The sequence below is a fragment of the Dioscorea cayenensis genome, chromosome 11, assembly GCF_009730915.1.
Source record: "Dioscorea cayenensis subsp. rotundata cultivar TDr96_F1 chromosome 11, TDr96_F1_v2_PseudoChromosome.rev07_lg8_w22 25.fasta, whole genome shotgun sequence".
NCBI lineage: Eukaryota > Viridiplantae > Streptophyta > Magnoliopsida > Dioscoreales > Dioscoreaceae > Dioscorea > Dioscorea cayenensis.
The window spans coordinates 10739202-10753354 of record NC_052481.1 but is presented as its reverse complement, the minus strand read 5'-3'; the positions used below and the strand labels follow the sequence as shown (position 1 = coordinate 10753354).

The 14153-nt window shown below is 40.9% G+C and overlaps 1 non-coding gene across 1 annotated transcript; it reads right to left on the bottom strand.

Annotated features, from left to right (window-relative positions):
- Positions 1–496: 496 nt before the first annotated feature.
- On the bottom strand, positions 497–603 carry LOC120272774. Its single transcript, XR_005540311.1, has one exon. It is a non-coding gene; the product is annotated as a small nucleolar RNA R71 (small nucleolar RNA).
- Between the last annotated feature and the right edge of the window lie 13550 nt (positions 604–14153).

Here is a 14153-nt window from a genome sequence, read left to right as displayed (position 1 = left end):
GGGAACCCCTCAAGATTGATTGAAGGATATCCCGAGCTTGAATGTACACTTAGAAGAAAAGGGAAAGAACCTGTGCAAGAACTGTCAAATTTAGCTGATTTGGAAATAGAAGAATCTAAAAACATGGCAAAACATAATGAGCAACAGCGGACATTATCTGATTATGCCAGAGCTTCAGTATTAGGGACACAATCGAGTATTGTGCGTCCCCCGATTACAGCTCAGAACTTCGAGCTAAAGCCGACATTCATCCACATGTTCCAGCAATCCACACAATTCAATGGTTTGGTTGATGATGATCCAAACAATCATATAGAGAATTTTCCTTAAAGGGGAGAGCAGCGAGTTGAGAGCCATCAAGTTGAGAGCCTTCCCATTTTTCTTAAAAGGGAGAGCGAAGCAGTGGCTACACTCATTACCTAGAGCATCGATTACCACATGGGAGGAGATGGTAGAAGCTTTTCTGGCCCGTTATTTCCCTCCCGAAAAATCTGTAAAGCTTAGGAATGAGATCTCATCCTTTGTATAGTCAGAGTTGGAGTCTCTATTTGAGATGTGGTAAAGGTTCAAGGAGCTCCTGAGAACTTGCCCACAACATGGATTCCAGGAGTGGATGATTGTTCAGACCTTTTACAACAGGAGGTATCTTAGGTAGCAAGACCCCCGATGAGGTTAGTTAATTAATTGAAGAAATAGGGTTAAATAGCTACCAATGGAATGCTAGGGAGAAGAAAAAACATGGCCGGGCTCCATGAGATAGATGCATTGACTTCATTGGCAGCTCAAGTGGAATCATTGAGTAAGAAGTTAGATCTTCTTACTTTGAATAGAGTGGTGGCCATGACTACTTGCACCGGGTGTGGTGGAGGGCATGCTTCCTCTGATTACCCAATCTCTATTGGTGATGAATCTTCGGTTGGGAATGTCGATTTTGTGGGTAATGCGCTGAGGAACCAAGGGAATCCATATAGAAACATCTACAATCTGGGTTGGAAGAATCATCCTAATTTTTCGTGGAGCAACCAAGGTCTACAAAAGGCCATGGGGCCACTGGGTTTCCAACAACAACAAGGCCCAAACATGGAGAACATAGTTTTAGGCTTGGAGAACCGTATAACAGATTTGGAGAAGGCCTTGACTAGGTTTGTGCAATCGTCGGATACAAGGTTTTAATCTGTTGAGGATACACTTTGTAACCACACTGCTTTTTTGCACAATCTATAAAATCAAGTGGGGCTGATTGCGAAGTCTCTATCGGAAAGGCCAGAAGAAAGCTTGCCAACTAATACCGAGACCAATCCTAGAGAGCATGTGAAGGCGATCACTTTGAGAAGTGGTCATGAGGTTGAAGGTAGGCTTCCGAGTGAGAAGCACAATGAACACACACCCGAGATCATAGAGGTTGAAGAGGGAACAAACAAAGAGAAGGAGGTGGCACCTCCACCTTTCAAGCCAAGAATCCCTTATCCCTCTAGATTGAAGAATGACCAAGGGGATGAACAATACAAGAAGTTTCTGAGTTTGTTCAAGCAACTTCACATCAATATTTCTTTTGCTGAGGCATTGGCTCAAATGCCTAAGTATGCAAAATTCTTGAAAAACTTGTTGACTCCCAAGAGGAAGTTAGAGGAGAGTGCTTTAGTGATCTTAGATGCTTCTTGCTCGGCGGTGTTGCAAAAGAACATGCCAAACAAGAAGAAAGACATAGGAAGCTTCATCATTTCGTGTAATATTGGCAATTTAGGTGAAGAAATGGCATTGGCGGACTTAGGGGCTAGTATCAACGTCATGTCATACACTTTCGTTTAGAAGCTAGGCTTGGGAGAGCCTAGGCCCACTGGGATAACTTTGCAATTGGTGGATCAAACAGTGAGACATCCGAGGGGTTTCATTGAAGACGTGCTTGTTAAGGTGGACAAGTATATTTTTTGGGTTGACTTTGTAGTGCTAGACGTCGATGAGGATACGGATGTACCTTTGATACTTGGGAGGCCATTCTTGCGGACTTCAAAGGCATTGATTAACATGGATGGTGGGGAGCTAACATTGAGAGTTGGAGATGACAAGCTCACATACCGCCTTACTGAAGCCATGCGCCATTCTCTTGATTTCGATGATGCTTTGTATTTTCTAAACACTACTGATGAGATTGTTGACTAAAGAAATACCATCTACTATGCAGGAAATGTTCAATCTGGATCCATACGAAGGCTTGTTCGACCAAGAGATGGAAAATGAAGAAGTTATGATGCTTGGTTCAACTAAAGAAGTACCATCTACTATGGGGAACTTGAAGAAGGTGCTCCAGAAGATGAAGAGGATAAGGAGACGCAATCGGAAATGCTCCAAGGCTGTTGGAGACGTGCGTGAACCGAACAAATTTGATGTACCATTGCTAGGTGGTCCCAAGCCCGATAACTCCACCTCTACCTTCAAGAGGCTTTGCTCTTCATGCTTTCAGGCTATGGGTAAGAGGGCAACCTTCATCTGTGAACCCCTATGAGGTAAGACAAGGTACGTTAAGCTTAGTGATGTTAAACAAGTACTTCTTGGGAGGTAACCTAAGTGTTATTGTTTTCTTAGTTGAGTAGTACAGTATTTGCATGAATAAAATGTTAAGTTCTAGTATCTTGATTTGTAGATGCTTTTGCTGTGTTTGACTGTGGGTTTTTAATTTCATCATGTGTTTTCATGTGGATTTGGCGAATTTTAGGTCATTTGAGCTTATTTTTTTTGTGTTTTCTCTAGTTAAAGTTGCCTTGTAAAGCAGGCTCTGAGTGTATAGTTGTGTTTAGAAATTTTCTGCAGTGCTTGCAAAGTTTTCTAAGTGCCCAAAGAAAACACACGCCCGAGTGGAATTTCCGCATAGGGGTGCGTTTTTGTTCAGATCCCATCTAGAGAAGACACAGGTGCGTGGACATGCCCCTGCGAGCGACCTTGTGATGGTCCATGCCCGTGGGTAATTTCCACACGGGCGTGTGTTTTCCTATAGGGACTTAGCAAATTATTCCGAGAGTACAGAGGGGCGTGGACTCGTCCCTGTTGGCAAACCTGTGACAACCGCATGAGCGTGGGTATTTTCCACACGCCTGTGCAGATCTCTAGAGAAGAGCTCTCTCCATCTTGAGAAAACATAGGGGCATGTGCATACCCCTGTGAGTTGGGCCTGTGAACATCCATGCCTCTGCAGATTTCTACACGGCCGTGTGAAACACTTAGTCATTCTTCTCATCTCGACAGAGAAGCCACAGTGGCGTACGGCTGCTCCTATGAAGTTCTCTTATGGAGGCGCACGGGGGTGGGTAATTTCTGCACGCCTGTGTGGATGTACAGAATGCCAAGAGGCGTGAGTTTCTTTTAAAAGGATCACCATTCCTCTTCATCCTAACATTCTTCATTCATCTGAGAGCACTCTCACATCGTTTCCCGACCTCACATTGCCTATTTGGAAGGATTTGTACTTGGTTTTCCGACTGATTCAAGGTTTTCAATCTCAACTCATCGTTGAGCCCTACCTTTTGTTTTGTTTTCTTCACAAATTCCTTATTTTAATTGATGAAATTAGTTAGTAATGCTTCATCTCTACAATTAGAATGATTATGCAAGTTCAGAACGAAGTTAGAAGCGATTTAATGGTGTATTATTAGAATTTTGTGGTGCGATCGTGCGTCTTTTTCACGCCCCATGGATCCACACGAGCGTGCGGAAATATCACCCAACCGTGTGGATTTATGCAGCATTACTTTATCAACTAGTTTGATAGATTTTCTTTAAAATTTTACAGACTATGGCAACTCAGCCAAAGAAGCAAGCCGAGAAACGGCTGTGTGAGTCATCTCCAGAGTCCGAGAGTATGAGATTTGCTATTCCCGAGCACCAGGTGCATTTTGTGCGTTTGTCGAGACTTCTGTTCGGACAGACTCGATTCCTGGACACGAGCGTATTGAGAGATCTACAGGAGAGAGATGAGTTCACAAATGAGGTCGATGATCTCATTTTAGTGGGAGGTTTTAGGCAGTTATTGTCGACTAGAGAGCCAGCCATTCATGAGCTTACACTTAAGGTCTTATTATCATTCGAGTTTAATAGAACTTATGCAAGATTCAGCAGTGTTGGCGCCATTCAGTTCAGAGCATTTGGGCATCACAAATGCATGGGCATTACTCAGTTTTCAGTTTGGCTTGTCTTACACGAGGAAGCATTTATAGACATTGAGGAGTATTCCCAATTACCGACAAATTACCCTGGAGCTTTGACCCCGCAGAGAGCTTATAGAGCATTGTGTTATCAGGGTCAGTATGACCCGGAGGTGTCCAAGGCCACGTGCCTTTTCCGACCAACATATCGATATTTACATGCCATTCTGAGCAGGTCAGTGAATGGCTGTGGGGATAGCACTGGTGTCCTAAGCTGGTAGGAGCTTCTGTACCTGTATTTGATGGTTCAGCACATACCGATTCATCTAGGGCATATCATCGCAGAGTACATCTGACATCAGGGTAGTATGCTAGATTGTCAGTATTACAAGACTAGTTCTAGGCATGGGTCTCTTGGCCGTGATTCGCGGGGTTTATGCCTTGGTTCTACCAGTCCCAGAGATAGCTGTGGAGGAGGGTGATGATGCCGAGGCTTCACAGCTTGTTCCTGAGCCTCTGCCGACACAGATGGAGACCGATGCACCTCTAGTGGCAGAGGACCCACGCTAGTACGCATATTTTCACCATCTCGAGCCCATGATCACTTTGAGAGGCTCGAGAGTGTTGTGGGGGTGCTACGAACAGAGGTTGTTGAGGTCTAAGCAGAGATTGCTAAGATTCGGGCTACACAGGCCATAAAGTATACAGAGTTCATGGCACGTTTCGACATGTTACAACAGATTTTAGAGCGAGACATCACCTTGTCATTTGTCTTGCGACCGAGGACTACTCAGGCCCCTCCAGCATCACCATCACCACCTCGACCAGCACCCTTCGATCTACCACCAGCATCTGTAGCGGAGGAGAGACCGAACGACACTGACACTTAATTTATTTTGTTTATGTTGTTTTTATTAATTTGTTTTTGCATTTTAGTTTGGATTTGTATACACATAAAGGACTTTCCTTCTGAGTTTATTTTCATTTTGTTACCTCGAGTTGTATTAATTGCTTTATCGTTTATATTCTCGAGTTGTATTTGTTTTATTAAGCTTTATTGAACCTCCTCGTGTATGCGTGCAGATGGTCTTGTCATCATGGGAATTGAGACTTTGTCATGGGCACAGCCAATGGTGTTTCAGCACTTGGCCGTGTGTGCTTAACAACCCGTTGGAACATCACTCCCAAGGATTTAGCTCCATCAAATACAACACTAGGAGTCAGGGGAGATTGTTTTGATTGCTTCTCACACATTTGTTCCTATTTGATATACATTATGAGTGAACTTGCATGAGTACATTGGGGATAATGTACAACTTAAGTGCGGTTCACCTTAGTAGAAATGATTGTATTCTTGAGTTTAGGAGAATTTTAACATTGAATGTCTTCATGCTCTAGATTTTTCTTGAATTTGTAGGAATTTTTGCCCGATTGTCACTTGTTGTACTACTCAGTCTTTAAACTCTTTTGGAAACTCAAGTTTGATGTTAAAAGGACTAAGTATAGTTGTTTCTCTTTGTTAATTCTGAAAAAAAAAAAACAAAATGAAAAAATGTAAAGAAAGAACAAAATAGTTTTATTGTTTATTTGTGCTTGTTGGGTGGAAAGAGCTACCGTATATGAAGTATGAAGCTACTCTTTTAAGTCGGATACTAGTTATGCCCTAATGAGAGAAAGAGCTATCTCATAGGATGAGTGAAAGCTACCACTCCGGTAGAAAGAGTTACCACCTCGAAAGTTTGAGAGCCACCTTAGTGGCCGCTATGGAAATGGCTACCTTAGAGGATATGTGAAGCTACTACCATCTTTGAAATTTTGTTACTATTTGTAGATAAATAAGCCCCTTGTATTTAGAACTTTAAGGAGTATACTTTGGGTTGTTTTGAGTGAGTGAGTTCACACACTTACACGATTTAGGGTTTGTTGTCCTTTTTTATTCAAGTTTTTAGCTAGAGCAATGATTTTTCGTATTTAGTGTTGAAATTTTCTTTACTTGTAGAATGCTCTCTATGTATGCTTTGGTCAACCTAAGACCAAGCACTTCCAATATTTCCTTCGTCTATGCTTTAATGTTTTAATTTTTGCTTTAGAACAAGCAAAAGCTTAAGTGTGGGGGAGTTTGATAAGTGCTTGTGTGATAAGAATATGAAGTGTTCTTTCCTTATGATGAGCATTACTTTTATTGAGTTTTAAAACTAATATGTGTGTATTTATGTAACTTTCATGCAAATAGGGTTGTGAGGCCGATTATTAGAGAAAGAAGCCAATGTGGATCGTAAATGAACAAATTGGAGGAAATCTTGAGAAGGTTCAAACGCGAAGACATATGTCAGGCTCGAAATGCGGGAATGTGTGCCAACCTTCTTGTACTAAGGTTAGCACTATGATTTAGCGGGGCACAAGGGTAATCACATTCAAGCGTTCTAGCTTGTGCATGTATAGAAAGATTTCCACCAACATGCCCGTTATTGAAGAAGCAAAATGATCTACGGCATAAATATGTGCCTGTTTGTGTTACCTCATTGAAAGCATGGATTCAAGAGTATTTCGGGCCGGTACTTTAGCAGGGCACTTTAGCAAACACTGTAGCAAAACATAGAAGTAGGTGCTGTTCACAGCCGGCCGAAGATGGATGAAAACAGAGAATCCAAACGGGCGTGCGTTAATTCCACACGCCTGTGGGAAAAATCCACATGGGCACGCACATGGGTGTATGGATTCCCGATTTTAGCCATATTTAAAACCTATTTCAACCCTGATTTCAGTATGATTTCCTCCATCTTTTCCCCAACTTGAGAGAGGATTGCGGCTAGGGTTTGGAGAGGTATTGGCTAGGGATTTGGAGAGCTTCTACAGCTCTGACATCTCGCTCCGTTTGGAAGAAGGTTAGTGGGAGAGCTTTCGTCGGCACCAATCCGGCGAGGTGTATCCTAGGCCAGACAAAGGGATCCTTGGACAAGTAAAGGACTCTCCCCAAGACCATCACCATGACTATCGAGGGGGTTTTCTATGGATTCTTTACTTTTATACTTGATTTCATTGATTATAATTAGCTATATGGAGAGCTAAACCCCCTACTGGGTACTTGGGTATTTGTGAACCCTAGGATGTATTCGTTTCATTGAATCTCTTTATTATGCTTTCAATAAATTGATGTTTTATTTGAGTTTCAATCTTGAATGCTTGATTGTTTGAATACTCCATTAGAGTGACACTAGGGTTAAGAGTTCTTGTTGGTAACCCTTGTGAGTGAGTGACACACCACGAGAGTTTGACAAAGCTAGATTGGAGAGGGTTGAGAGGGTGAGTCAAGAGGTATCGGAGCATCCCCTTTCCCCTCCGGCGTGATTTTTTCTACCTTCATCTCCTCAAGTTCTTTATGGTCATAATAGAGTGAATGGGCTAAAGAATGACCTTCTGCTGGGGCTTAGTAGCGGGTGCAACGGAGTGAAGCGTTGAAGTGATTTTAGCACCTAGGACTTAATTATGGGTTGGGACCTTTCACCTGGACCAAAGGGTTAGGTCTACATTGAGGAAGAGGATTTATCACATGGAATCCCTAGAACTGATTGCAATTCTATACGAGTACGAGGTTGAGAGGTTATTCAATTTCTCATCCAGGACATGCATAGAGTTAGGCATGGTTGACCTTAGATTTGGGACCATGTATTTAAGGATCTCCATGACTCATTATTGCATTAGTTAGGAAGTATAATAGAGTGTTCTTGCACTTGAAATGATTGACTTAGGCGGAACAATATCCTGGTTCCCCATTTTTATAGAATGCCTTACCTTCTCTTTTTCCTATGCTCTCTTTCTTGTTTTTTTACCTTTGTTATTTCACATCTTGTCACACATATCACCATTCATCTCTCACTTAGTTAAGAAACAATTTAAGTGTTTTTATTCCCTACTCCTTGTGGAACGGTACCCCACTCATATGGGATTTTATTACTTTGACAAACCTGTGCACTTGCAGGACATACGCAAGGGGCGTTGTCATCTCCACAACCCTAAATGCACTAAAGAACACAAATACACATGCATAAGCGATAAAATCTTAGAAAAGTAATGCTCAATGTAAGAAAAGAATACTTCGTATTACTAATACACAAGCAATTATTATCAAAATTTTCAAACAACTCCACATAAACATCAAGATAGTTGAGGCATTAACCCAAATGCATAAATATTGGAAGTTTTAATAAGAACTCCTCACTAACAAGAGAAAATTGGAGGAAGAAGGCACAATTGCACTCACGGGAAATTGTTCGGCCATCTTAGAGAAGAAACTACCATGAAAATTGAAAGTTCTAGTAAGTTTCATAATTCCATATATGCTAGAAGGAGGAGTTCAAGAAAATGCATTAGCAGATTTTGGGGCTTGTACTAATATCATGCCCACTTTGTAGCAGAAGCTTGTCTTGGATGACTTGAGACCCATATGGATGACTCTACAATTGGTTGATCGATCAACAAGAAAGCCTCTTGGAATTGTGGAAGATGTAATTATCCACTTGGACAAATTTGTATTTCGTGTATACTCTGTAATTTTGGAAATTGATAAAGATGTGGAGACATCTCTGATTCTTGGTCAACCATTTCTTAGTACTTTATTGGCCCTCATTGATTTACAAGGAGAAAAACTAACTTTGAGAATCAAAGAAGAAGAGGTGGCGTACACACTACCGGCTGCCATAAAGCACTATTTAGACTATGATGACACACTTTACTTCATTGATGAAACTAATATTTTACTTTCTAATTGTGTGCAAGAGGTGCTATCTTTGAACCCCTTAGATGAATTGTTGGAGGAGCAAGGGAATGAAGAGCAAGAAGAACCTCACTCTCCTCCTCAAAATAATAAATTGAAGCAATCAAAGAAGAAGGTGATATGCACCAATGCCAAAGAAAAAGAAAGAAAAAAAGAATCAATGTTGAAGAAAATTCGGAAAGAAGTCCGTGGGAGGAAAAAGAAAGGTATCAACCCTCATCATTCAACATCTCAAGTAGGTTAGGTACACTTCTCACCTCTCATCACTCATGAAAAAAATGAAATTCATTCATTGTTTTTATTGAATCAACTGGGAAGAAACAACATTTTAAAAATGACCGAGGGTAACTTTTAACTTTTCAAACCCCCATGAGGTAATCAACAAGGTACGTTAGGTTCAAGACATTAAACAAGCGCTTCTTGGGAGGCAACCCAAGCATTTGGTAGCGTGCATTTCATTTTTTCAAGTTCTATGTTTTAGTTTTATCATTCTTGGAGTTATTTTGATTGTGTGTTATTTGTGTGAATAAGTCCATGATCGTTTGCCTTATGTGTTTCTCTCATTGTCTTTCTTGTGGTTTAATCGTTTATCTTGTTGAGAAACTCATGTTCTTGGTGTTATTTTATGCATTAGATCAAGGTATTATATTAAACTTTTCATTTATGCTTAGAGGAGTTCTCTATCCTTTCTTGGTTTCATTTGATCGTTTGAAGAAGGATTGATGATTTTAGAAACTTTATATTGAGTTATACGGCCTCAATTAAGGGGTTAATGAGGCTGCATGAAAAATCTAGAATCTTTTGCCTAACTCTCACGGCCTCTATACCCCCTTGATTGAGGCCGCATGCCTCAAAACAGAGAGAATAAGCTAGGCTATATGGTCTGCATGCAAGGCGCATGGAGTATGACTCTTGTAGCTCTTTAAACCCTCTTCTTTTTCTTGCCACCTTTTCTCTCTGCTATCTTATTCTTCTTCTTCTCCCGAATTATCCTCTTCTTTCTCTCTCATTTCTTGGCCAAATCCTCCCATTTCTTCACCTAAATCTCCTCCTAACCTCATGGTGACCTTAATCTAGTGGTTATCCTTGAGTTTAATCATGGCTTTCTCAAGTTTTCATCGGTAAGCTCTCTGGTGCCCTAGTTTCTATTTTTTAAATTTTCTTAGTTTCTTGGGGCTTGTATGTGGAATTATCAAAGGATTTGGCTTGGTTTTTGTGGTATGACTGTCACGGATGAAATTTCTCTTAAATTTATGTAAAAATGTTTTGGCTACCATGATTGTAGGGAGATTCTTGCAAAGTGAATAATGCCCATATACACTCTATGAGGCCCATATGGTCACTATACATCATTTTAGCCATTTGTTCTTCTTTTCTTGAACCATATTTTGAATTTTTTTTTTTGGGTTCCTTTAAGCTTGATTAGGTTTATCTATGTTGCAGGAATGCTAAACATCAAGAAACTCAACTCCAAACGTCCAAAGAGCACAATGCCAACCCTCCAAAGAACATCACTTAATGTATGCTCATTACAAAGTGAAGTATGAGGTTTTCAAGACAAAACATTTTGGCACATTTTGTCACATAAAATGGGGTATCTTAGAAATACTTGGGATGGATGAACGAGTGAAGAAGTTACTCTCATATGGTTGTTGGGCGAACTTGTTCGCGATTGATGATTCTACCTATCGCCAACTAACCTTAGAGGTGTTAAGCAATTTCGAGGTACACCAAGATGAAAGGACTGTCACTGCTCGAAGACCAGGAGCCATTTGTTTTCAAGCCTTTGGAAGGTCTTATGAGATGAATCACATGAGTTTGCAGAATACAAGGGTATTTATGATAGAGAATTTATTAGTAGTGTACCATTTACCTGACTGCAAATAGACTTTCCACCATACATGAATGTGAATCAATATTAGACTATCCTAGCTGTCAGTAATAGTGAAAATTCTCAGAAGGCCACTCGCATGAAAAACCTAGTACATAGATATATTCATGCTCATATCAGTGATCCTATTAGTGGTCGGTAGGACAGTAATGGGGTGGTTACACTGTAAAATATGTATGCTATGTTTGGCATTTTCAAGCAGTATCCTGTTCATCTTGGACACCTCATTGCTGAGGCCTTCATACATTAAGGGCATTATGTTTGATTAGGAGCCATCTTCATTGGCCACTATATTACTAGGTCGATTCGTGGAATGAGCCTGATTGAGTAAGCTCGAAACATGATGATAGTAAGCAATGTGGCATCTCTTGGGTTGTTAACTCAACAAGTGATAGGATTGGTGGAAAGAAAAGGTAACATTTATAGACTTGTTTGACATTTGGCCAAAAAAATGTCTAGTTAATGTGAACCAGTTGAGACAGAGTCAGAATCTGAAGATACACCTAGCCCTCCTATCCCGGAGGCTATAGTGAAACCAGATTTCCATGCTAGGATAAGATGGATGGAGAGTGACATCCAGGTCAAATGTCAAGAGCAGGACGATATGCGAGTGATAAGTGCTTGTGTGATAAGAATGCGATGTGTTCTTTCCGTATGATGAGCATTACTTTTATCAGGTTTTAACGCTAATACTTGTGCATTTGTGTTATTTTCATGCATATAGGGTTGTGAAGCCGAATGTTAGAGAAAGAAGCCAATGTAGATCATGAATGCACTATTTGGAGAAAATCTTGAGAAGGGTCAAACGCGAAGACATAAGTCGGGTTCAAGATGCGAGAATGTGTGCCAACCTCCGTGTATTGAAGCTAGAACAATGGTATGGAGGGCACAAAGGCAGTCACATTCGAGTATCCCGGCTTGTGCATTGAGAGTAAGATCTTCACTAATGAGGTCGGTTATTGAAAAAAGCAAAGCTATCTATGACATAAACGTGTGCTTGTTGACGTTACCTCGATGAAAACATGGATTCGGGAGTGTTTTGGGCAGGCACTGTAGCAGGATACTGTAGCAAATTATTTTAGCAGATATTGTTCACAGCCGGCCAAAAAAGAGAATTCCAGAGAATCTACATGGGCGTGTGGAAATTATCCACGCTTGTGCGGAAATTCCACAGGCCCATGTGGCAAATCCACAGGGGCGTGTGGATGCCCGATTCCAGCCTTATTTAAGCTGCGGTTCAGCTACAATTTCAGCATTCTTTTCTCCATTCTTTCCTAACTTTGAGAGGAGGTTGCAGCTAGGGTCTTGAGAGGTATTGGCAGGGTTTTTACAGAGGTTTATCAGCTTCGACATAGCGCTTCACTTGGAAGAAGGTTATTGGGAGAGCTTTCATCGGCACCGATCTGGTGAGGTGTGTCCTAGGCTGGACAAGAAGATCTTTGGAGGAGACGAGGCTTCTCCACAAGACCATCGTCATGACTATCGAGGGTTTTTTTTTAAGGATTACTTGTTTTTACATTTGATTTCATTGTTGATTATAACTAGCTCCATGGAGAGCTAAACCCCCTAGTGGGTACTTGGATTTGTGAACCCTAGGATGTATTTGTTTCATTAAACCTTTTATTATGGTTTCATTAATTGGTGTTTTATTTGAGTTCCAAACATGAATGCTTGATTGATTGAGTCCTCTCTTAGAGTGACACTAGAACCCTTGTGAGTGAGTGCCACACCACGAGGGTTAGACAAAGCTAGATTGGAGATGGTCGAGAGGGTGAGTCGAGAGGTAGTAGAGCGTTCCCTTTCCCCTCTGATGTGATTTATCCTATCTCCATTTCCTTGAATTTTTTGCAGTCATAGTTGAGTGAATTGGCTAAGGGATGACCTTCCGCTGGGTCTTAGTTACAGAGGCAATGGAGTGAAGTGTTCAAGTGATTTTAGCACCTAAGGCTTAATTGTGACTAGGAATCTCTCACCTTGACCAAAGGGTTAGGTCTATATCTAGGAAGAAGGTTTATCACTTGGAATACCTAGAACTCCATGCGATTCTATCCGATTGCGAGGTGTTGAGATTGTTCAATTTCTCCTCCGAGACATGGTATAGAGTTAGTCACGGTTGATCTAGATTTGGGACCTTGTATTGAAGGATTTCCATGACTCATTCATGCATTAGTTAGGAGGCATAATAGTCAGTTTTACACTTGAAACGATTGTCCTAGGTGGAACAATATCTGAGTACCACATTTATATCGATTGTCTTATCTCTCACTTACTTGTGCTTTTCTTTCTTGCTTCCTTTATTCTTGTTTACATCACATCTTGTCAACACAATCATTATTCATCTTCACTTGGTTAAGAAACAATCTAAGTATTTTTACTACCTACTCTCTATAGATACGATACACACTCACCTGGGATTTTATTACTCGACAAACACGTGCACTTGTAGGACATATGCAAGGGGCGTTGTCAAGTTTTTGCACCGTTGCCGGGTGCATTTAAGATTGGAACTCAATAAAAATATCAATTAATGAAAGCATAATATCAAGGTTCAATAAAACAAATACATCTTAAGGTTCACAATCCAAGTACCCACTAGGGGGTTTAGCTCTCCATGGAGCTAATTGCAATCAATGAAATTGAATGTAAAAGCAATAAATCCATAGAAAACCATCTCGATAGTCATGATGATTGATAAGTGCTTGTGTGATATAAATGCGAAGCATTCTTTCCTTATGTTGAGCATTATTTTTCTCAGGTTTTTACATTAATATGTGTGTTTTTATGTTACTTTTATGCAGGTAAGGTTGTGAGGCTGAGTATGAAGGAAATAGGCCAATGAGGATCATAATGAACCTATTTTGGAAGAGATCTTGCTAAGGTTCAAACGCGAAGACATAGGACAGGTGTGAGATGCTAGAGTGTGTAGCAAGTACTGTAGCAACACTGTTCACAGCCGGCCGAGAAACCAGAGAAACAGAGAATCCAACTTGCGAGAGGGCTTCGGCTGGGGTTTCGAGGGGTATTGGCCAAGGTTTTGGAGAGGTTCTACAGCTCTGACATCGTGATTCCATTAGGAAGAAGGTTGGTAGGGGAGCTTCGATCGAGGCGTATCCTATACCGGACGAAGGAATCCTTGGAGGATGAGTAGTGGACTTTCCACAAGACCATCGACACGACCATCGAGGGGGTTTCTTTATGGATTCATTGCTTTTACATTCGATTTCTTTGATTGTACTTAGCTTCGTGGAGAGCTAAACCCCTAGTGGGTACTTGGGTGATTGTGAACCCTAGGATGTATTCGCTTCATTGAACTTCTTTATTATGCTTTCAATAAATTGATGTTTATTGTGAC